Below are 12,874 nucleotides of genomic sequence, written 5' to 3' on the forward strand. Positions count from 1 at the left end.
GCAGCTGCTAATGAGCCCAGCTCCAGAAACCCCATTTCAGCTAGCATGCCTTCGTTACCATGGGTTTGGCATGCTGTTTTTTAGTAAATTATATATTTTTGGAAATGAACCAGTGTCAGTTGACAAACTTGCTGAAAAAACCAGCCAGGTGGGCTCAGCCAACAACCCCTTCTCTCCTTTGACTCAGAGGCTCAGTGGTGAGGAGTAGCCCTGATGAGTAGCCAGGGGAGATTGAAGGCAAGCCCTGGAGGGCCCCTTTCAATCAGACTTTCCTTCATATTTGAATGTATACCCCATTCCAACTGTCAGAAGGCCTCCACCCTTAGGCCCTGTTTTCTGCTGTTATGCTGTCTCTCAGGCCTGCAGGTCCCTCTCCCACTGCACACTAAGAGCTGGAACAGGTGGCCTGGAGGGAAGGACACCATGGGCCACTTGGGGTAGACATAGAAACATCAACATCTGTCATAGAAGGTGTCCCATCCTCTTCACTCACAGCTAATGTTAGGCCCATGTTTCCCTCCATATACATGGCTGCTATAGTCAACTGCCATGATGGCATTTTGCTCCCTCCCATCCATGGAAGGGACCAGGCAGAGACCTCATCCTCCAAGTACAGGAAAAATAGAAAGATAAAATAAATAGAGGAAATATATGATTCAAAGAATAAATATGGTATATAGAATGTAACACTATGAGACACTTAAAAATGTTACAAAAGCACTTTATAGAATTATAATCAATATATATCAGTTGGATACAGTAACACAATGGAAACCAGTAACTTTATTACTGTTATTGATTCTGAAACAGACAATGAAGATAGACTCATTTATTTGATGGGAGGAATGTCTCTGAATGAGTGGAGATTGAGATGATACCATACACTGCCTTTAAGGGTGAATACACACATAACTGAACAGCAAGGAAGATTGTTTTTCACTATGTTGATGTCTTAAATTAAAATGTCTAACTCATTAAAGTTAGAGCATCTTATCAACCCCATCACACCACACTCCTTGACAACCTCCCAAATTCACCATCTCTGTATATTAGGAAAATGATTTTTACCTAAAAGTATGCACACTATAGGATAATCATTTTTATTTTCAATGTTTATTTTGATCTTCTGTTTTGTTTCAGTTTGTCTGTTTTCAAATAATTTATTTTCCATCCGTAATCAGATTTTTAGGCCCTATGCTTTTAATGTTAATTCTCTATGTAATACCTTCAAATGTATTAATATTGGATTATTATTTTTCAATTCATTTTTGCCTTTTTAATTTTATTTTTAAATACAGAACACAGAGCTAACTTTGAACATTTTGCTATATTTTTTCATGTATATCAACAAGACCTGCATAAAATCTGTTAGCGTATCTTGCTTAATAGCTGCTACTGTAATTCACAATACATGAGCAAAAATATCTGTTGTGATGTATTGTCTTGAAAACTAAGATGAAAGTGGAAGTCAATGAGATAATTTTGTTAGAATGCTGATTATAAAGGAGGAAGCTTTAGCTGCAAAATCATTTTCTTTATTCCTTCCTGAAACACAGATAGTGTGTTGGTCATACAGAAGCCATTATGTAGCCACGAGATAAGAGTATGGAGAATATAAGCCACATGGTCAGGATCATGTTAATGTTACACTCTCAGACTACTGTATTAGCCCCAGATCATATAATTTGGGGAGCTTGTTAGAAAAATACAAATGATTTAGAAAAGCCCATGAGTTCAACTATCTATTATACTCAATCAGGTTTATTCTTAACTGAATGGAAACAATATTTTATTCAGTGAGTTATTTATAATTATTATCAACCACCCTCCTTATCTCTTACCCAGGTTGTCTATTATGGTAATTTAGTCTCCCACAAATGATGCATGAAGCCCCTCTGGTATTAGGGAAAAGACTTCCCAATGTCTGTCCCCCCTCAGCTTCAACAAAATCCTAGCATTGCTTCAGGAGTATAACTTTGAGAACGATTTACCAAATCATATAGATATATTGAACACTATAATATTTTTAGAGTCTAAAATGATGCCTGTTGTTCCTCTTATTTTTTCTATTAAAAGAGACAGTTGATTATAATTAATCTAAATCAAAACAGCAGTGTTAATTTTACTTCAATATAACTTCACATTGTGTTTTTTTTTCCTACAATAAGCAAAAATTGTAGAGAAAGCAATTTTCAAGACATTTCTTACAATTTTCCCTTTAAATTAATAAATAGATGGCAGTCAGAAAGCTAGAGAAATTAATAAAAGGTATTATAATTTAAATAAATACCTATTGGGGGCATACTAACACTTGCCTGTTAATTATACACGTTCAATTCTTGCTAGTAATGCCTGGCTCATTATGTTATCCCTTATTTTTATCCACAAAATAATTGTTATCATAGGGTAACTTCTGTAGCACATCAGGTTAATCTGACACTTAGAGTGTACACAGCAATCCACCTTCCTGATAATTCCCTTGTGAGGAAGCAGATAGTGGCTCAATAGATGGGTTCCTGCCACAGACACAGGAGACCTGGATGGAGTTTCTGCTTCCTGGCTTTGGCCTGGCCCAGCTGAAGCTATTTAGGGCACTTGGGAATGAAACTGAAAAGAAGATTCATTCTCCCCTCTCTCTCTCTTGCTCGCTCGCTCTCTCTCTCTCCATCTTTACAATTCTGCCCTTTCAAAAAAAAATGCTTTTTTTTTTTTTGACAGGCAGAGTTAGACAGTGAGTGAGAGACAGCAAGAAAGGTCTTCCTTCCATTGGTTCACCCCCAGATGGCTGCTACAGGTGGCGTGCTGCACCAATCCGAAGCCAGGAGCCATATGCTTCCTCCTGGTCTCCCATGTGGGTGCAAGTCCCAAACACTTGGGCCATCCTCTACTGCCTTCCTGGGCCACAGCAGAGAGCAGGACTGGAAGAGGAGCAACCGGGACAGAATACAGCACCCCAACTGGGACTAGAACCCAGGGTTCCAGCACCACAGGCAGAGGATTAGCCTAATGAGCCATGGCACCAGCATGAATACTTTTTTGAAAAGATTTATTTTATTTGAAAGGCAGAGGCAAGAAAGAGAGGTCTTCCATTTGTTGGTTCACTCCCCAAATGGCTGCAGCTGCTGCAGCTGCACCAATCCAAAGCCAGGAGCCAGGAGCTTCTTCCATGTCTCCTGCATTAGTGCAGGGGCCCAAGCATTTGAGCCATCTTTGACTGCTTTCCCAGGCCACAGCCGACAGCTGGATCAGAAGTGAAGCAGCCAGGACATGAACTGGAGCCCATATGGGAAGCCAGCACTGCAGGCAGCAGCTTTATCTGCTATGCCCAGTGCCAGCCCCAATGAACACAATTTTAAAACAATACATTTTAAAAAGGTGGCGGTATTGTAGTGGCAGCAGCTGGCTTCCAGGGAGCTCACCAATTCTTAAGAGCCTGGCCCTGCACATTGCAACAGTGAGCTGGGCTGAACTGCTGTGCCACAGTTCCTTTTAGAATAAATCATGGGATTGAGCTTCACTCAGATGTAGTGAAATATGCCAAGGAAAAACTGGAAAGCTTTGTCAAAAATAATAGTTTTGATAAATTTGAGTTCTGTGAACCTGCATTTGTAGTTAGTAATCGGCTCTAGAAATGTCTTACAGTTATCAGTATGAATGAATTTATTGTGGTGATTTAATTTATTGTGGTGATAGAGTCCAGAAAGGCCATGAAAACTATGTGAAAATTTTACTGAATGTGGGAGGCATGCTAGTCATGCCTATAGAAGATCAGCTAACACAGATTATGTGACTGGGACAAAACATTTGGGAAAGTAAAAATATCCTTTTTGTTTCATTTGCTCCACTTGTGCAGCCAAGTAAGAATGGTTATGGCAAGCCTGCTTCTGTGGGACTCCCCCCTGTGCTGTCAGGAACCTGCAGGACTTGGCCTGTATTTACATTCACCGCCCACTTAGAAATTTCATAAACAATGAGACGCAGGCCAAAGGGTTTTCCCAAAATATTCCACCCAAAAGGAAAAGAGAGTGAAAGAGAGTGAAACAGAATTAACAGGCACATCCTTGTAGGTAATCAGCTTATGCCTCAGCCTCTGGACAGTAAGGAGGATGAGAAAATGGAAGATCCCAAAGAAGAGGAGAAAGACCACAGTGAAGCCATGAAGCCAGAAGAGCTGCCTCAGAATTCACAGAGAGAGAAAATCATGAAGCTGTCCTCCCTGAGACTTTAAAAGCTTGCTTGAGATATTTTACAGACAAATAACAGATTGAGAAGAAAGAATGCCTACTGGTAATTCCTGTAGTCTTGAACATGTAGCATTTGTTAGGAGTGAAAATAACTATTTCTTTCATCAGAGTGAATTTTAGGGAGGAAAAAGTATAACTTGTTTCTGTTAGTAACAAAAATAATGTACTGAGACATTAAAAAGAATCCCTTTTATAAAATCTATTTTTCTTTAAACCTTGGGAAAATGCTGCTGTATAAGAGTCACCCACAATGCTGGAGCTCTTAAACCAAATACATTTTACAGTGAGCTATAGAAAAATGATCCTTAATAGACCTTAAAAATCACCAGAGTCAAGATGGCCTCATTAACTTTAAATACTGAAAATATAAAGGAGCTATAGAAACTGAGATTTGTATTAAGTGCATACTTTTTTTTTTCTTTTTACAGATAGAGTTAGACAGAAAGATCTTCCTTCCATTGGTTCACTCCCCAAATGGATGCCATGGCCGGAACTACGCTGATTTGAAGCCAGGAGCCAGGTGCTTCCTCTGGTCTCCTATATGGGTGAAGGTCCCAAACACTCCGGCCATCCTCCACTGCCTTCCCAGGCCATAGCAGGGAGCTGGACTGGAAGAGAAGGAACCAGGACTAGAACCCAGTGCCCATATGGGATGCCGGTGCCGCAGGCAGAGGATTAACCTAGTGAGTGGTGGCACCGGCCCCAAGTGTATACTTTCTAATATTCACTTGCTGTGCTCTTAAAAACCTCTGAGAGAAGCAGATATCCCCGTCCATCTCCACCCACCCACACACAGGTCTTTTGGCAACAGATTCAAAAGCAAAAGTTGCAGGGCTCTAAAATTTCATGAAACTTGTGTTTAAAAGATAAAATTACTCATGGGCTTTTCAGCCAGATCCGAATGCCTTTAGGGCTGATTCTGAGGCCAGAGTGCTATTTAGGACATCTGCCATTCTATGAGTCTGCTGAGTATCTCACTTCCCATGTTGGATCACTCTCCCCTTTATTTATTCTATCGGTTAGTGTTAGCAGGTACTAGACTTGTTTATGTGCTCCCTTTGACTCTTAGTCCTTTCATTATGATCAATTGTGAACTGAAATTGATCACTTGGAATAGTGAGATGGCATTGGTACATGCCACCTTGATGGGATTGCATTGGAATCCCCTGGTATGTTTCTAACTCTACCATTTGGGGCAAGTCAGCTTGAGCATGTCCCAAATTATACATCTCTTCCCTCTCTTATTCCCACTCTAATGTTTAACAGGGATCACATTTCAGTTAATTTTCAACACTTAAGAATAACTGTGTATTAATTACAGAATTAAACCAGTCATATTAAGTAGAACAGATAAAAAAACTACTAAGAGGGATAATGTATTAAGTTGTTCATTAACAGTCAGGGCTATGCTGATCAAGTCACCGTTTCCCATAGTGTCCATTTCACTTCAACAGGTTTCCTTTTTGGTGTTCAGTCAGTTGTCACCGATCAGGGAGAACATATGGTATTTGTCCCTTTGGGACTGGCTTATTTCACTCAGCATGATGTGTTCCAGATTCCTCCATTTTGTTGCAAATGACTGGATTTCATTGTTTCTTACTGAGGTATAGTATTCTAAAGAGTACATATCCCATAATTTCTTTATCCAGTCTACCGTTGATGGGCATTTAGGTTGGTTCCAGGTCTTGGCTATTGTGAATTGTGCTGCGATAAACATTAGGGTGCAGACTGCATTTTTGTTTGCCAATTTAAACTCCTTTGGGTAAATTCCAAGGAGTGGGATGGCTGGGTCGAACGGTAGGTTTATCTTCAGGTTTCTGAGGAATCTCCAGACTGACTTCCACAGTGGCTTGACCAGTTTGCATTCCCACCAACAGTGGGTTAGTGTCCCTTTTTCCCCACATCCTCTCCAGCATCTGTTGTTGGTAGATTTCTGCATGTGAGCCATTCTAACCGGGGTGAGGTGAAACCTCATTGTGGTTTTGATTTGCATTTCCCTGATTGCTAGTGACCTTGAACATTTTTTCATGTGCCTGTTGGCCATTTGGATTTCCTCTTTTGAAAAATGTCTATTGAGGTCCTTGGCCCATCTCTTAAGTGGATTGTTTGTTTTGTTGTTGTGGAGTTTCTTGATCTCTTTGTAGATTCTGGTTATTAACCCTTTATCTGTTGCATAGTTTGCAAATATTTTTTCCCATTCTGTCGGTTGTCTCTTCACTCTCCTGACTGTTTCTTTTGCAGTACAGAAACTTCTCAAAAGCCCATGAGAGTATTTCAGGCATGGAAAGCCAAGACACTCTGGCAAAAGATCTCTGTGAGTGAGATCCCAGTGGAAAGAACAGGTCATCAAAGAAGGAGGTACCTTTCTCTGAAGGGAGGAGAGAACCTCCACTTTGACTATGACCTTGTCTAAACAAGATAAGAGTCGGAGAACTCAGAGGGCTTCCAAAGCCTTGGAAACTCATGACTGGAGCATAGGGAGATTACTAATGCCATAGACAGGAGTGTCAATTGGTAAAGTCAACAACAGGAGTCACTGTGCACTTACTCCTCATGTAGGATCTCTATCCTTAATGTGCTGTGCATTGAGATTTAATGCTATAACGAGTACTCAAACAATATATTTCACTTTGTGTTTCTATGGGGGTGCAAACTGTTGAAATCTTTACTTAATGCATACTAAACTGATCCTCTGTAAAAAAAAAAAAAAAAAAAAAAAAGAAATTATTAATTCCCAAGTTGACCCTCACTGGGATTAAACATGACAATAGGTCTGCTCTGATTTCATCATCATTAAAAAAAATCATCTATTATTTTTCACTTTATGTTTCTGTGTGGGAGCAAACTGTTGAAATCCTTACTTAATGTATACTAAGCTGATCTTCTGTATATTAAGATAATCGAAAATGAATCTTGATGTGAATGGAAGGGGAGAGGGAGTGGGAAAGGGGAGGGTTGTGGGTGGGAGGGACGGTATGGGGGGAAGCCATTGTAATCCATAAGCCATACTTTGGAAATTTATATTCATTAAATAAAAGTTTAAAAAAATAAAAATAAAAAAAAGAATTAATAAAAAAAAGATAAAATTACTTAATATGTTGCATTATTATTACACTCATATTGCCTAGACTATATCTACAGCAACTCAAAAAGAGTAATTGCAACAAAAGTAAGGTAAATAGGTCTACAAAGCATTTGATTTCCTCATAAGATAAGTGTTCATAAAGGAAATAAAATAACTGCAATTCAAATCAGATTTATATGCTTAAGAAACAGACAAAGAATTTGAACAGATGTTTTTCACATGAGGAAATTCAAATAGCCAACACACGAAAAAATACTCAGGATCACTTGCCATCAGGAAAATGCAAATAAATACCAAAATGAGGTTTCACCTTACCCCAGTTAGAATGGTTCTCATACAGAAATCAATAAAAAAAATTAATGCTGATGAGGATGTATGGAAAAGGGTACCCTAACCACTATTGTTGGGGTTGTAAACTAGTACAGCCATTGTGGAAGACAACCCAGACGTCCATCAACCAATGACTAGATATAGGAAATGTGATATACACACACACACTATGGAATACTATTCAGCTGGAAAAAAGAAAGAAATCCTGTATTTTGCAATAAAATGAATGAAACTGAAAACCATTATATTTAGTGATATATGCTAGTCTCAGGAAGACAAATACCATATTATTTCCCTGATCTGTGGTAACTAATCGAATACACAAAAAGTTTTTATATGAGCAAAAATGACATTTTGAGATTCAATGATTGTTTATAGCCCTTGTCTCTACTTTTGAGGAACAGTGTTATTTCCTGCTTACTCTTTGTTGAATTTTTTACTTAGTTTAGGGTTAATCTTATGAGTGTAATAGATTATGAAAATGGATTATGAAAATTAAAGCATAAGAAAGGAAGGGTGGCAGCATGGGTAGAAAGTATCCCTGCATGCCCAAATTTGTATATATGAATTCTGTTTACCTTAAAAAATAAATTAAAAGGGACTGGCACTGTGGCACAGTAGGTTAATTCTCCACCTGCAGTGCTGGCATCCCATATGGACACCAGTTCTAGTCCCAGTTGCTCCTCTTCCAATCCAGCTCTCTGCTATGTCCTGGGAAAGCAGCAGATGGCCCAAGTGCTTAGGTCCCTGCACCTGCGTGAGAGACCAGGAAGAAGCTCCTGGTTCTTGGCTTCTGATTGTCCCAGCTCCTGCCATTGAATTAACCAGTGGATGTTAACCAGTGGATGGAAGACTTCTCTCTGTGACTCTCCCTCTCACTGTCTGTAACTCTACCTTTTAAGTAAATAAATAAAATCTTTAAAAATTAATTAATTAATTAAAATGGAAAAAAGAAAAAAGTATGTGAAACCAAATCAGATTACTCTGCTGGAATTTCATCACTGACTGTTAACTTCCCATTAGAGTTGTAATTATGCTGCTCATTCTAACACTTAGGAATGATCTTTCTTCCTAGCATTCCTCTATTAACTGGACACCTAGACTCTAGTAACCAGAGGTAATTAGGAAAAAAAATCTCATGAGCATATTGTGTGGAATTAAAGAGAAACTTTAATTTTAGTTCTAAAGTGCAAAAGGCTAGTATATGCCAAGGTAATCTGATGTAAAGATGAAGAAAATGATCATAATGGGCAAAGAGTACACAGAAACATCTCAAACAATCTGGAGTTGTGTCAGTGTACCACATTTTGGTGAGGATCAAAGGTGTAGTTAAAAAAGAGACCAAAGAGTAAGAAGAGTTACTGACTGTAAAACAAAGACAGTGATCTTGTGATGAAGAAATTAATGTTTTAAACAATTCAACCATAATTCCAAGTTCTGATATTTGCATTTTAGATATGAGACTGACTATATATAAATATAAATATAAATATAAATATGTACACACATACATATATGTATATATATTTAAAGATTTCTTTATTTTGAAAGTTAGAGAGTGAGGGAGAGACAAAGTGAGAGTTCTTCCATTTACTGGTTAACTCCCTAGATAGACACAATAGCCAACACTAGGCCAGGCTGAAGCCAAGAGCTAAAAGCTTCATCTAAGTCTTCCACATGGGTGACTTGTGGCCAAATAAGCCATCTTCTGTTGCTTTTCCCAGGTCAGTAACAGGGAACTGTATTGGAAGCATAATAGCTGGGGCATGAACCAGTGCCCATATGAGATGCTGGCACTGCAGGTCACAGCTTTACCCACTATGTCACAGCGCCAGCCTCACAAAAATATTTTTAAGTTTTTAACATCATAAGAATTTTTATTTGAAAATAACATTTTCTCATGTAAATCACATTTATGTGCCTATGCCCTACATTCTTGACCTTAAATTCCAAACAGGTCAAATCTAGCTAAGGTAAGAAAGTATACCATGGAATTATTGGGATGATCTCTGGGGATTTCCTTATGCCACTAATCCCTGACACTCTTTGAATCTTTCCTGAAATCAGCGATCACAATGAAGTGACTGGCATAGCCTGCCACGATCTTCCCCTGAGTCGGGCAGCCTTTCTGGGTGTCGATCCAGGTCACTGAGGGTTAAACCATACAGCAGCATGAGCTGCCAGGCCTGGAAGGAAGTGGGAATACAGCCAAGATTCAGATTCTCCTGTTTCACTCTTTCAGCTGTGGAGACAAAACCATATCCGAGGTGTTTCACTCTCCACAATTTTCTTCTTGTCACCAGTATATTTGCTCAAACCCTGCAGAAGGGAAAAGGTCTGTCTCCCACTAACAGCTGCCTTTCACTCCGTGTCCTTGCCTATTCGCTGCACAGCATGGACAACTGTAGAACCACCTCCAATTCCCAGCACTTGGTTATTCCTCACATGGTTCTCCACCGCTATGCAACCCTCTTGGCGTCCTTGGCCTTGGACATCGTGGAGGGGACTGGGCAGACTTTGCTGTTGTCCAGGCCGCTGGTGGTGCCGGTGGCAACGCAAGTCCCAGTCTGTGTATGTCCTAGCAGCCGAATGTGGGAGCCCAAAAGGCCTCAGCTATTCCCGCCTCCACTGGAGGCCACGCCCCTGACCCGACCAGGCTGCGGGGCCAGGACCCACCAGTAGAGAGTGCTGAAGATTTATTTCATGTCTCTTACTTCTTGTTATCATTCAAGGTGCCAGAAGTTATTTATACTTCCGGCAAGATGGCGGAATAGGAAGGGAGCACACTGATAGTCTGGGGAGAGATAGTTTAATAAAAGTGGAGATACTGCAGGTTCAAGGAAGAGTAGGGGAGTAAACAGCAGAAGAAACTCTTCCGGAACGCGTGACTCACAGCGGACCTGCGTGGAGAGCGTGGGAGCCCACAGTTCGGGACACCAGCAACAGACTCAACACACCAGCGCTGGAATGCGAGGTGAGCCGAACCTCAATAGCCCGAGACACTGGCAGGCAAGCGGAGAGAGGAGACTAGAGGGAACGACCCCCGGGGGGGGGAGTTCACAAGGCTAACTGGAAGAGAGAGAGAGAGAGAGAAAAAAAAAAGGGTGACTAGTACGGACACGGGTTTCTCTCTCTCCACTCACCTCTCAAGGGCGAGCAAGACAAAGAGCAGGCGCCATCTTGGACATACGTCATAAGCAGAGCGACCTCAGGTCTGCACCGGCCCTGAGCCTAGCAGAAAAACCTGACTCTGGGCAGGGCGAATTAACAGGAGATTAGGACCTAATAAATTTGTGGTGCTACTGAACTGAGACTGTGAAAAAAGAGACGGTGGGGGAGAGAACTCACGGAATTCACGTGAGCACTCTCCAGAGACGCTACAATTCCGTAACTTTGGCAACCCAGTGGGAGGCTGAAGGAGAATTTGAGCCCACTCTGAGGGCCGAACAGATTCCCTGTGGGGTTCTTGGGAAAGAGCTTCCGATCTCTGGCTCCTGTGGGTATATCATTTGCCTGCTAACTACCTCCAACTTCCTTCAGCTGTGCGGAATTACTTCCCTTTTGAATCAAAAAAAAAAAAAAGAAAGAGAGAGAGAGAGAGATTTACCACGCCTAACCTGGGAGTGTCACCTTTGGCACACCAAACAGAGCTCTCAGGCCACACCCATCTCAAGCCCTAAGGCTCCATCAAAAACAGATAGTCCACTTAATCTAGAGTCATAGTATAACAAGAAAAAGCACCACAGTGAAGAAACCAAATATCTCCAATATGCCAAATAACAAACGCAAAAACCGAGGTAATAAAAACAAGGAAGTCACCATGACACCCTCAAATGAAAAAGACACCCCAATTCAAGATTATGAAGATGATGACATAGAAGAAATGCAAGAAGCAGATCTCAAAAAATTGATAAGAACATTAAGAAGTTCTCAAAAACAAATTCTGGAACTACACAAATCCTTAATGGACAAGATAGAAAATCTCTCTCGTGAAAATGAAATATTAAGGAGGAATCAAAATGAAACGAAACAACTAGTACAACAGGAAACTGTGATAGTGACTGAAGTGAAGAATTCAATAGATCAAATGAAAAACACAATAGAGAGCCTTACAAACAGAATGGGTGAAGCAGAAGAGAGAATATCGGACTTAGAAGACAGAGAACAGGAAAGGATACAGTCAGACCAAAGAAAAGACGAGGAAATTAGAAATCTAAAACATATTGTCGGGAATCTTCAGGATACTATTAAAAAACCCAACATTCGGGTTCTAGGAGTTCCTGAAGGCATGGAGAGGGAGAAAGGATTAGAAGGCCTTTTTAGTGAGATATTAGCAGAAAATTTCCCAGGTTTGGAGAAGGACAGAGAAATCCTAGTACAGGAAGCTCACAGAACCCCTAATAAACACGACCAAAAGAGATCCTCACCATGACACGTTGTAATTAAACTCTCCACAGTGAAACATAAAGAAAAGATCCTCAAATGTGCAAGAGAGAAACGTCAGATTACTCTCAGAGGATCTCCAATCAGACTCACAGCTGACTTCTCATCAGAAACTCTAAAAGCTAGGAGGGAATGGCGAGATATAGCCCAGGTACTAAGAGAGAAAAACTGCCAGCCCAGAATATTATATCCTGCAAAGCTATCATTTGTGAATGAAGGTGAAATAAAGACTTTTCATTGCAAACAGAAATTGAAAGAATTTGTTGCCACTCATCCAGCCCTGCAAAAGATGCTTAAAGATGTGTTACACACAGAAACACAGAAACACGGCCATCAATATGAAAGAAAGGAAAGGAAGGAAACCAAGGAAGGAAACCTCACAGCAAAAGATCACAGGGAATTCAAAGCATATATTAGAACTTATCTTTGGCAAATGGCAGGGCAAAGTTACCACTTATCATTAGTCACTTTGAACGTGAATGGCCTGAACTGTCCAGTTAAAAGACACCGATTGGCTGATTGGGTTAAGGAACAAAACCCATCTATTTGCTGCTTACAAGAAACACATCTTTCCAACAAAGATCCATACAGACTGAAAGTGAAAGGCTGGAAAAAGATATACCATGCCAACAGAAATGAAAAAAGAGCGGGCGTAGCCATCTTAATATCGGACAACATAAACTTTACCACAAAAACTGTTAAGAGAGACAAAGAGGGAAACTATATCATGATTAAGGGATCAATTCAACAGGAAGATATAACAATTATCAAT

General features: G+C 40.3%; 2 pseudogenes; one reads left to right on the forward strand and one right to left on the reverse strand.

The window, feature by feature from the left end:
• Positions 1-4,260, forward strand: part of LOC149119511 (protein-L-isoaspartate O-methyltransferase domain-containing protein 1-like) — a 36,825-nt pseudogene extending 32,565 nt beyond the window's left edge.
• Positions 4,261-9,601: 5,341 nt separating this feature from the next.
• LOC149119512 (ribose-5-phosphate isomerase-like) lies at positions 9,602-10,364 on the reverse strand (annotated as a pseudogene).
• Positions 10,365-12,874: the final 2,510 nt, after the last annotated feature.

The sequence above is a fragment of the Oryctolagus cuniculus genome, chromosome Y, assembly GCF_051225735.1.
Source record: "Oryctolagus cuniculus isolate XC-2025 breed Fujian yellow rabbit chromosome Y, ASM5122573v1, whole genome shotgun sequence".
NCBI classification, from domain to species: domain Eukaryota; kingdom Metazoa; phylum Chordata; class Mammalia; order Lagomorpha; family Leporidae; genus Oryctolagus; species Oryctolagus cuniculus.